This window comes from Pseudorca crassidens, chromosome X (genome assembly GCF_039906515.1).
Source record: "Pseudorca crassidens isolate mPseCra1 chromosome X, mPseCra1.hap1, whole genome shotgun sequence".
Lineage (NCBI taxonomy): Eukaryota > Metazoa > Chordata > Mammalia > Artiodactyla > Delphinidae > Pseudorca > Pseudorca crassidens.
Window position 1 is genome coordinate 11,648,832 of NC_090317.1, and position 12,880 is coordinate 11,661,711.

The window sequence follows — 12,880 nt, forward strand, 5'->3', positions numbered from 1 at the left end:
ATTGATACATCATCATTAACTAAAGTCCACAGTTTAAATCAGGGTTAACTCTTTGTGTTGTATAGTTTTTAGGACTTGACAAATGCATAATGTCATGTATCCACCACTGCAGTATCACGCCTATTCGTCTCTCCACCCCTCCCCTGAAGCCCTGGAAACCACGGATCTCTTTACTGTCTCCAGAGTTTTGCCTGTATCATAGTGTCATATGGTTGGGATGATAGAGAATAGCCTGTTTTTTCACTTTAAAAAAAAAACCTTTTTATTTTTAAAGACAGACAAAACAGAGACAGTAGTAGTGAATCCCCATATACCCATTACTCAGACTCTGCAATTTCAAGATTTTGATAGCACCTTAATGGAATAATTTCAAGACCTTTTCAGTTCAGCATGTCTAGAAACCCTGGATGATCTTAGAAAATCCATAGATCTCCTTTGTTTATCTCATCTATCCTAAACATCCAATCCCTCTGGCCAGATCACATCCATACATCCTTCCTTCAAATATAAGTTTCAAAGATATTTTTGTGCCTTTACAAATAAAGATTTTAAAAATTATTCTAAAGTATATTTAACAAAATTTACCATTTAAACCATTTTTAAAGGTACAGCTCTGTGACATTAAGTACATTCACATTGTTGTGCAAGCATCACCACCATCCATCTCCAGAACTTTTTCATCACCCCAAACTGAAACTCTGTACCTATTAAACAATAACTCCCCACCCTCCCTACTCTTAACCCTTGCAACCACCCTTTTTACTCTCTCTATGAATATGACTATATCAGGTACCTCATATAAGAGGTGTCATACAGTATCTGCCCTATTGTGATTGACCTATTTCACTTAGTGTAAGATCTTCAAGGTTCATCTACTTTGTAGCATGTATCCAAAGTTCCTTCCATTTTAAGGCTGAATAAATATTCTGTGGTATGTATATACCATGTTTTGTTTATCCATTTATCTGTTGATGGACATCTGAGTTGCTTCTACCTGTTTGCTTTTGGGAATAATGCAGTTTTGTACACAGGTGCACAAATATATTTTTGAGTCACTGGTTTCAATTCTTTAGGGTTATATATCCAGAAGTGGAATTATTTGATCATATGGTAATTCCATGCTTAACTTTTTGTGGAAACTGTACATACTGTATTTCATAGGGACTACCCTATTTTACATTCATGAGCATAGGATATTTTCCCATTTATTTTGAACAGGGGGAAGCAGAGTAAAAACTAATCTTGCTTTGAACCACCTAGATCAGTGTCATTGCTGTGGTGGAAGAGGCTTAGCTTGCCTCTGGACCCTGCTGACATTACCCTGGCAGGGAAATCAGAGCACCTCTTACTTCTGCAGCTGGGGAATGGAAGATCAGCTCTCTGCTTGGACCACCTACGCCACCCTGCAGGGTAACTGTTACCTGCTTCTGCCAGAAAGGGGATGGAAAGCTAACTCCCTGTTAAGATTTGACATTACCAGGAGCAGGGAATTGGAGCACCACCAGCTTTAGCTAGGCAGGGAGTGAAAATCCAATCTCCAGTCCTCCCTGATCAAACAATGCAGGGGTGGTGGTGGTGATGGAGGGTGGACAGATATTGCAGTTTTTCTTTGTGTTTGGCCAACCAAACTTTTCTTGCTAGTCTTTAGCTAAGGACAAAAGGGTCTTCTTGGAAGTTATGGTTTTGATTTTTTAATTTGTCTTTCCTTGTTGACAGTTGTGGGTTGAAGGTCTCTGCATTGGCTCTGTCTAGGATATATGCGAGGCAATAAGAAAACCCAAGGAACTGACTCTCCAGTGGTTCCTCAAGTCCCAAGGTTCCTCAGCTTTCCACCTTCTTCTTTCCCCCATTCAGAGTCTTCCCATGCTTGTTTGGTGTGTTATATACAGATTTTTTTCCAGTTTTATTGAGAAATAATTGACGTATAACATTGTATTAGTTTAAGGTGTACAACGTGATTTCATATATATATATATATATATATATATATATATATATGGATCACCACAATAAGTTAATGAGTTAGTTAACATATGTCACTTCACATAAATTAATTTTTCTTGTGATGAGAACTTTTAAGATTTACTCTTTCATATATACAATACAATATTAGTAACTGTAGTCACTCTGCTGTACATTGCAGCCCCAGGACTTATTTATCTTATAAGTGCAAGTTTGTACCTTTTGACCTCCTTCACACATTTCACTAACCACCCATCTCTTGTGTCTGGCAACCACCAATCTGTTCTCAGTTTCTGTGGGGGATTTTTTGGTTCTGCATATAAGTGAGAGCATATAGTATTTGTCTTTCTCTGACTTATTTCACTTAGCATAGTGCCCTCAAGTTTCATATTTGTTGTTAAAAATGGCAGGATTTCCGGGCCTCCCTGGTGGCACAGTGGTTGGGAGTCCGCCTGCCGATGCAGGGGACACGGGTTTGTGCCCCGGTCTGGGAGGATCCCACATGCCGCGGAGCGGCTGGGCCCGTGAGCCATGGCCGCTGAGCCTGTGCGTCTGGAGCCTGTGCTCCGCAATGGGAGAGGCCACAACAGTGAGAGGCCTGCATACCGCCAAAAAAGGCAGGATTTCCTTATTTTTAATGGCTGAATAATACTCGATTGTATGAATACATATTCTTCATTCATCCATTGATGGGCACTTATGTTGTTTCCATATCTTGGTTATCCTGAATATTGCTGCTATGAACATGGGGGTGCAGATATCTCTTCAAGGTAGTGATTTCATTTATTTCTGATATTTACCCAGAAGTGGAATTGTTGGATCATATGGTAGTTCAGTTTTTAATTTTTTGAGGAACCTCCATACAGTTTTCCATAGTAGCTGCATCAATTTACATTCCCACCAACAGTGTAGGAGGGTTCCTTTTCTCCACACCCTCTCCAGCATTTATTATCTCTTGTCTTTTGGATAATAGACACCTTAACAGGTGTGAGGTGATATTTCATCACAGTTTTGATTTGCACTTCCCTGATGATTAGTGGTGTTGAACACCTTTTCATGTACCTGTTAGTAAATTGTATGCCTTCTTCAGAAAAATGTCTATTCAGTTCCTTTGCCCATTTTTAAATCAGGTTTTTTTTCCCTATTGAGAGATATGAGTTCTTTATATATTTTGAATATTAATCCCTCATCAGATATATGATTAGCAAATATTTTCTCCCATTCTATACTTGGCCTTTTTATTGTGAAGATTTCCTTTGCTGTGCAAAAGCTTTTTAGTTTGATGTAATCCCATTTGTTTGTGTTTTTGATATCTTTGTTCTTGGTGTCAAATCCAAAGATCTTTTCCAAAACCAATGTCAAGGAGTTTACACCCTACTTTTTCTTCTAGGAGTTTTATGGCTTCCTGTCTTACATTTAGCCTTTAATCCATTTTGAGTTGATTTTTGTCAGTGGTGTAAGATAGGGTAGAATTTCATTCTTTTGTGTGTGGCTGTCCAGTTTTTCCACCACTATTTTTTGACGAGACTATTCTTTCCCCTTTGTATATTCTTAGCTCTTTGTGGTAAATTAATTGACCATATGTGGGTGAATTTATTTATGGGCTCTCAATTCTGTTCCATTGATCTATGCATCTGTTTTTAAGCCAGAATCATACAGTTTTGTTTACTATAGCTTTGTAATATAGTTTGAAATCAGGAAGCATGATATGTCCAGCTTTGTTCTTCTTTCTCAGGATTGCTTTGGCTATTCGGGATCTTTTTGTGGTTCCATACAAATTTTAGGATTATTTGTTTTAGTTATGTGAAAAATGCCATTGAATTTTGATAGGGAATGCATTGAACCTGTGGATTGCTTTGTGTAATATGAACATTTTAGCGATGTTAATTCTTGTAGACTGCTTTCTTGTTTCCACTTTTCAGAGTCTCCCTATGCTTGCTTGGTTAGTTATGTCCACGGTTTTTATTTTTATTTTTTTTAATTTTATTTTTGGCTGTGTTGGGTCTTCATTTCTGTGGGGGGGCTTTCTCTAGTTGCGGTGAGCAGGGGCCACTTTTCATCACGGTGTGTGGGCCTCTCACTGTCGTGGCCTCTCTTGTTGCGGAGCACAAGCTCCAGATAAGCAGGCTCAGTAGTTGTGGCTCACAGGCCTAGTTGCTTCGCGGCATGTGGGATCTTCCCAAACCAGGGCTCGAATCCGTGTCCCCTGCATTGGCAGGCAGATTCTCAACCACTGCACCACCAGGGAAGCCCTAGGGTTTTTAAATTATAAAGTGGAGGATCTAGGAAAAATGGGGCTACTCCATTTTGTTGGAGTCAGAAGTGTTCTGGGATGCACTTTTAATATAGATGACAAAGGGATTAATATCTATAATGTCCACGACTTCCTGCTTAGTGAGAGGAGACCTCCTCTTGTTAAGATAAAAGCAATCTGATAGAAAAAAAATGTAATCAATGGATATATATATATAGGCTATTTACAGAAGAGCAAATCTAAACAGGCTGCAAACATGTTCAAATTCATTAGTAGTCAGGGAAATGCAAATTAAAGCAGAATGAATATCACTTTATACTCATCAAATGGGCCAAAGTTAAATAATCAGTAATGCCTGCTCTTGGTGGGAATACAGATAAAAAGATAAGCTCATAATACAGTGGACATATAATACAGTAAAGCTTTTTTGCAAAGCTATCTGACAGTACTCATGAACATAAAAAAATGAATCCTTCACTTAGCAAACTAACTCCTTGGAATCTAACTCAGTTGTAAAAGATCTAGGATTTGCTAGGATACCCTTGAATATTTTATTGCAAAAATGCATTTAAAAACACAAAGTGAGTGGTCATCCATTTTGAAGTGGTTAAGAATTGCATGAAACTGTGTCGTAGAATACTATGCAGCCATTAAAAATAATGAAGCAGAGCTACACAGGTGACTGGAAAGAATTTCTACAATGTATTCTAACTTGAGAAACTATGAATGGAAGAAAGTTTGTAGAATAATGTTTAGATTTTTAAAGTAAACCCCTCCCCAAATAAGACCTACCACTCCAACTTTATGTGTGAATGTATGTAGGTTTGTGTGTAGATATAAATACATGTATACACAGTGGTAGATAGATAGATAGATATAGATAGATACTATCTGACTATTCTATGTATGTATGTATGTATGTATCTATCATATATGAATATGTGTGTATATGTGAACATGAATAAAAACATGCGAGAATATATGTTAGATTTTAAACAAGGGCTTCCATGGTGTATGTACATATAGTCACAAATACGTAAGCACACATTTGCTAACATAGGTTGCCAGGCAGGGGATAACTGAATTGGGGGAGTGGGAAGCCAAACAACATAAAGAGAAAGAACAAAAATGTTTGCACACAGTACAAGTGAATATGCCTGCATATAATGCATTTATGAAAATTATATATGTAAATAAATTTAAATGAATTTATTAAGAAAGAAAATGGATTGCTTGTAAGAAATGGGGTTTTAATGATTGTTGATTATATAAGAAGGCAACTTACATAAGCCATTTCCCTAATTTCAATCAGAAGTAAAACAAAATGAGCTTTCCTGTGATAACCCTGTGTGGATTTGAGCAAAAGATTGATTGCTGGAATTATATAAACTAATGTTTTCAAGGCTAAGACAATCCTGAGCCTTCCTTTGCTGGAAGAGCATTAGATAATCCACCTCAGCTGTGAATATGGATTCTTCATTCTTACAGAAAAAAGAAGCTGCATGCATTTTTACATTTTCTGACGAAAACAAAGTTTAATGCTGTTATTCTTTTTTCTCAAATAATATTACCAAGGCATATCCAGACTAGCATATATGCTTCCCCAGGAAAGCTTAAATATTTGATTGCATGAAGTGTAACTGTCACTCAACATGGATAATTAATACTCTCACTAGAATGAATTTTCTAAATCAATATTCCCCCTTACAGTAGTCACTAAGCATGTATTTGTTTATTAATCATACTTTATTTTTTTCATGATATATATGCTAAGAATGTACTATGTGCCAGATTCTATTCTAGGTGCTCAGGACACAGCAGTGAAAAATCCTGTACCTTTTGGACTATGTGTCGTAATGGAGAGTGATACTGTTGACATGGGCCAGGTAATTTCAGAGAGTTGCAAGTATAATGAAGAAAACCAAGGTAAGTAAGTAGAGGCTGATGGAGTGAGGGTGAGGCCTGTTTTAAGTAGGGCGACACAGCAGAGACGTGAATGAATGGGGAAAAGAGCATCTGAAGTCTGGGGGAAGAGCACTTCAGGCAGAGAACAGCAAGGATAACAGCCCTGAAGCAGGAACAGGCTTCACAAGTTCAAGGAGCTGCAAAGAGTTCTGTATGCCTAGAGGAGCAAGCAGTGGGGAGGGAGAGGGAGGAGAGGATTCTGGAGGTGAGCAAGAACCAGAACTAGCAGGGGCTTGTAGACCAGGGAAGGAGTTTGAATTATATTCCCATGGTGATAGGAAGCCACCAGATACCTTTGAAAGGGGAAATTAACTAGAATTCTATTTTGAATTCCTCATTTGGGATTGCCTTCAGATCTTGCATCACACTCACAATAATATTTCCAATGGTAAAATATATATATACATCTATACTTTGAGGGTGAATTTCACTTTTAAAATTTATTCTATGGTTAACAGTACTGAATAAAGTTGGCTAGCCCCCCAGATAGTACCATTTGGTGGGTAAACATGTTTTGCTTTAAAACAAGGAGAAGAGTTTTCTAGTATGACTATTGTAGCCAACTGTAGCAGAAATGTCCAACTAAAGTCACTTTGACAAATAGTTACTGATGTTTTCTAAGTGACAGACTCTGTGCTATTATACATGGCAGGAAAGAAGATACATAAGGCACAAAAGTACACAAGTACCTAATACACAGGTCAGAACCCAAGTGCTATAGGAGAAGTAGCAGTAGCTAGACATTTTCTGAAGAGAAAGAAGCTTTCTTTGTCTCCTTGGGAAGCAAGGGGGACCAGGAAAGTTTCTATGATGAAACAAGTCTTTAAGGGAAGAACTTTGAGAAGAGAAAATGGGAATTACACAAAGATTGGTATAAAGGACAAAGTATAGTTCCAGTGACTGAATTATAATGATAAAGGAAGAGAAATGCAGTTAGTAAGGTAGTTGTGAGACATACTCTGAAAGTCCTTCAATATTATGTCAAATAGTCTATTTTTAGTTTCTTAGGCAGTAAGAAATCATGGAATACATTTTTTTTTTTTTTTTCGGTATGCGGGCCTCTCACTGCTGTGGCCTCTCATGTTGTGGAGCACAGGCTCCGGATGCACAGGCTCAGCGGCCATGGCTCACGGGCCCAGCCGCTCTGCGGCATGTGGCATCTTCCCGGACCGGGGCACGAACCCGTGTCCCCTGCATCGGCAGGCGGACTCTCAACCACTGTGCCACCAGGGAAGACCCCCATGGAATACTTTTTGAGTAAGAAGATGGCGTAGTTGGAATGCTGTACCATTTGGAAAGGTAAACATAGCAGCTGTATGAAATAGATTAAAGCAAGGAGAGCTCATATAGGAGGCTGATGTTACAGATGAGGCAAGAGGAAGCATGGGCCTGAACTTGTGTGGTGTGAGGGGGAAAGGGAAGGATGCAAAGTGGCAAAAGATATCACAGCCACTGATAATCAAATCAGAAGGAGGGAAAGGAAACTCTCAAATGACTAAAAGTTAGACTTGGATGAGATTTCAACCTGTATCATCATGGAAGTCTCAGGGCTATAGTGAAGCCTTGTGTTATTCAAGGAAAAGTGGGCTTCGGTTTGGTACTCAATGTCTCCAATGAAATTGAAGAACATCTACTATCTTTGCTGTGTTCTCTCTCTGAAAACTGAACCTGCAGTATATAATAGAATAGCTATGAGCACGGCCCTTTGCCTAAGACACCCGTTTGAATACTAGCTCAGGCGCTGTGTTGCTGGGCAAGTGTACCAGCCTCTCTGTGCCTCAGTTTCTATATCTGTAAAATTTAGAAAATAATTGTATATCTCTCAATGGTTATTGTGAAGATTAAATGTGTACTCACACACTATACATATAGAATGCATATGTATAAATCTTATATAAGATATACAGTTTATGTGCAATACATTATATATTAACTTTGTATATAACATATGCCATATATTAATTATACACAAATATTTTATCCTCAAATGAAACCTCTGAGAGTTATATATTTTATAAGATATGATGTATTGATAGACTGTGTATATGCATATATACATATATAATATTGATATAATTTACATATATATGGTTTTGCATTATAAGACTCATAAGTAGGAGAGGGAGAAAGAAAAGTTGTCATTAAAGGGTAGAGAAAGAACAGTGAGACAGAGGAATAGAAACAGCCGAGGAAAGCAATGCAAAATATCCCAGACAATTTCAAGCAAATGAGGAGAGAGTAAGGATGCCAGATTTGGAAATTAGAAAGTACTTGTTGACGTCAATAGGGAAGTTTCAGTAGAGCAGTGTAGATAGGAGTCAGATTTCTAAAGGATAATGAGGACGTCTGCACTGAGAAAGTAGAGAAAAGAAAGCACAGCTTACCTATTCATGAGTTTGACCCTGGGATTGAGGATAAATCAGAGGATATTTTGTAATTATTTTGAAAAAGAGATAGACAAACATTACTTTTGGAAGGAAGGAAGAAGCTAGTGACATAAAAACTGAAGAGAAGAAGAATGGGAGTAGAGGGGGAGAGGTCAAAGAGAAAAGAACAGGACACAACCACAGCTGAGGACAGAGGAGAAATACTCAAAGAGACAAAACTAAGGACAACCCAAGCGACACTACAGCATCAATTTACGCTTGATATTTAGGAGGTCTGAAAAGTTTTAGGCACAAAACCCAAAGAAACAAAAAAGCATCATTAGAATGAGTATACATCTTCCCAAGAACATTCCTTTGGAAATGTATCACTTACTTTAATGTCCAGCTTTTCCAGTTATGTTTTGACAAAGTCACGTTATTTATTTTCACCATGTATTAGAGAAAGTCATAGAATATCAGAGCTATAAGGAAACAGATACTTATCTTTAATTATTCTAGGGGCTTCCCTGGTGGCGCAGTGGTTGAGAGTCTGCCTGCCGATGCAGGGGACATGGGTTTGTGCCCCGGTCTGGGAAGATCCCACATGCTGTGGAGCGGCTGGGACCGTGAGCCATGGCCGCTGAGCCTGCGCATCTGGAGCCTGTGCTCCGCAACGGGAGAGGCCGCAACAGTGAGAGGCCCGCGTACCGCAAATAAATAAATAAATAAAAATTTAAAAAATAATAATAATTCTAATGAAAGTCCGTGCATCATGCTGGTAAAGAGAAGAAACTCTACAGAAGTTCTTATCCTTGGGTCTATGGATGTAATTCAAAGAGTCCATGAACTTGGATGAGGGAAAAGATATCTATATCTATATATGTATATCTATATCTGTATATCTAATGTATATCTAATATAGATAACATTATTTTCACTAATCTGAAAGCCAGCATTTCTTCCACAATGAATGTAGGCAACAAAGTACAGTTGTATTAGCAGTATGTGTGACTTTGTTATCAATAGATATCATAGATATTTTCACATCACCTTAGGGCTATTACAGATATCTCAAAATATTGTTAAACATCGTTTACATTCATCATTACTTTGAAACTGTAGTAGCTGTTAGACTTGTCCGTAGATCTTATTACTTAAAGCACCACAAAAGTGGTACATGTTACTATATCCTATATTCATTTTTTAATAGGTTGATAACTTAAGTATCCTCAATTTCCTTTTTAAGTACTTATCCTGAGAAGGGGTCCATAGGTTTTACCAGACCCTCACAAGCATTTCTATGCCACATGACATAGAAAAGGGTGAGAAGCCCAAAACTCACTATTCAGAGAGACCTGGCTGGCAGTCCTGGCTCTTCCTCTTCCTACCTATATGAAGTTGGGCAACTTCTCTTGACTTCAATTTAACCTCTCTTTACCTCATTTTCCTTCGATGCTCAACAGATGGCATCGTCACTAAAGTGACTACCTCTTAGATTTGTTCAGAGGTTTACATGGGAGTATATATATTAAGTGTCTTACACACAGTAAATGCTCAAGGGTTGTTGCTATTAATTTTCATTATTACTTATGCTAGAGCAGTGGTTCTCAAATGTTGCTCCACAGATAATTTCTGGCTTCAGGCGTATGTGGGGTGTGCATTTAACATACAGCTTCCTCCAGCCCTGAATTCCTGAATCAGAATATTATTTTAATGTAATTACTTTGCCATACTTAAAGCCATGAGTGTGACTAGACTTTCTCTCTTTTTTGAGGTAGAATGGAGAACAATGTCTCTGGGACTGTGGGCCTGATTTCCATGTCCAAAGAGGTACTCTTGGGTATATGAATTGCTTTTCTTGGAGTTATAAATATTTGCCGAGCCCCCAATATAGTTCAGGGAGGGAGAAGAGTAAAGAGTAATGGGAAGCTGAGGTGGATATATATGGAAGCTGGATAGATGTGTGGTGTGAAGAGCTGGAGTGGCCCAATTGTCTCGGAACCTGGGATAGAACTCTAAAGATAATCTACAATAAAAAGAACCTTTGTTCAGCCCATATACTCTCACCTGTAGGCAAACACCCTGTGGACTCCTGCCAGTGATTACAGATAAGCAGATAGAGACTCTTCTGGTGGGTTCTAGTTCTGGAGCCTAGTTTCCTTATCAATGCCAAAATCTCCCAGCCTGACTTTTTCACAACTACATTCTAATGTTTTTACTATCTAGCCCAAGAGTTCTTAATATGGGAACCTTGAACTGATTTAAGTACATGTCAAGGGTCTGTGATCCCCTGAAATTGTATGATCAATTTAGTGAGCAAACTACTGGTTGCCTGGGTGGCTTTTATGAGATTCTCCAAGGGACTCCTGACCCAAGATGTTCAGAACGCTGGACAGATCCACTGAAGTTCTATCAGGGCCAGAGTCTTTACATTTGCATTCACTTGTATTCTCTCTCCCTGGCATACACGTAACACTAATGTGAGCCAAATTTTTATTAAAACTCCTTCCTCAGTTGATAGTATTTAGTGGATCCAGAATTAAGGTACAGGAAAGGACTCCAATATCTTTTTCAAAGACATTAAAATTTATCCTATGGGAAGAAAGTTTTCAAAACTGTAGCAGAAACACTTTGAAATATTATAGCAACTACTTCTATATTATGCAGCACTAAATTTTCCTCACCTCTGCTCATGATCATCTCTCTTCAGGCACTGCAACTCCTTCACAAAAATGTGTTTCATTGTCTAACATCAGTGTGTATACAACTTGGGTTTATTTGTCTCCTCTTTCATTTCTGAAAAATCAAAGCCAACTAACAAAAATGGATTCATCTAGCCACAAGATCACAAGGTTACCAGTGCATCTCTCAGAAATTCTGGGCCAAGGGCCAAGCCTGATGTCCACCTATCACATTCAGGACCATTAGAGACCTCTCCACAGTGCTGTACTGAGCACAGGTCAATGCTGTTTTTGGTCCAGATGGTCTTTCAGAGGTTTGAAAGCCATCCATCACTGTTCCAGTAGCTTACTTGGATGCACTGTCTGCTTTTTCTTTCAACATATCCCATAGTTCTATTTCACATATGCTTATAGAAAATAGTCAAACCATAAATTGGAGACTAGAAAGAAAGATACTACTCCAAAGCCTTCTCTTCCTCATGCATGGATTTTAGAGGATAAAATAAACCCTAAAATTAACTATTTTCAACTTATCTACTGGTTTTATACATGGCTCATGAAATTGATATGGGACTTAAAAGCATCAGCTTCATGTTGCTAATCACACTTTGCACCTGTGTATGGCTGAACATAGAATCCCCTCGGGGTTATGAGTTACAGAATATATTAGGAACCAGGCATTTTGCCAGTTTTCAGATGAGGGATTGATTTTTCAAACTTTCACCAAAATGAAATTTGCAATTCATTTGGTCTTAGTCCACATATATTGGTGAACTCAACACCAAGGACAGTGCCTTACACACATTATGAGTGTAATAAAGAGCTGTTAAATGAACAGTAGGACTCTAACCGAGCAGGACCCTAGGGGGCCTTCCCAGAACAGATCCCCCGCCAGGCCCTCTGCCTGCCTTTTGTCTGTAGAAAGACTTTAGTCAAAGAAGAAATTTAATCAGATAAGTGAGAAAATGTAGAAAGAAAGGAAAACTGTCAAGCAAGACAAAATAGTAACAGTTTAGCCATTAAACAAAGTCAAGGACCTTTGTTCCTCCTCAAGGGCTCAGATAATTTTCTGAGCCAAATCCTTTGAGCTGTTTTGCAGACACTGAAACCTCCAGCAGGTGGAAGAATTTAACTGTATGCTGCCCACAAGCACATAGACTCCAGACTGGTTGGAACCAGAAGGTTGATGATGTTGACTCCCGGTTACCTCACCACCAACCAATCAGGAGAATGTCCACGAGCTGATCACACCCTCCACAATCCCTCTCTCTCACCATGTCTTTAAATACCATTCCCCTGAAAGCCTTCAGGGAGTTTGGGCTTTTTGAGCACTAGCTGCCCTGGACTTCTTGCTTGGTACCTGAAATAAATGCTGCACTTTCCCTCACTATAACCCGGTGATAGTAGATTGACTTTACTGTGCGTGGGCGAGAGGACCCAAGTTTGGTTCAGTAATAGGACCAAGTTGAATCCACTAGGCATGGTGCTTATACTAAGCTGTCTCCCCAAAAGAAAGAATACTTCCCTCTTTTCCCTCAGAGGTTTTTAAAAATTTTCATTTTAGACAGGTAATGCGGCTTATACGGTTTATATTTTATTTTCTAAAGCATGTTAGGATTTTGCTATAGCTCTGAAGGATCTAGGAAAATGTC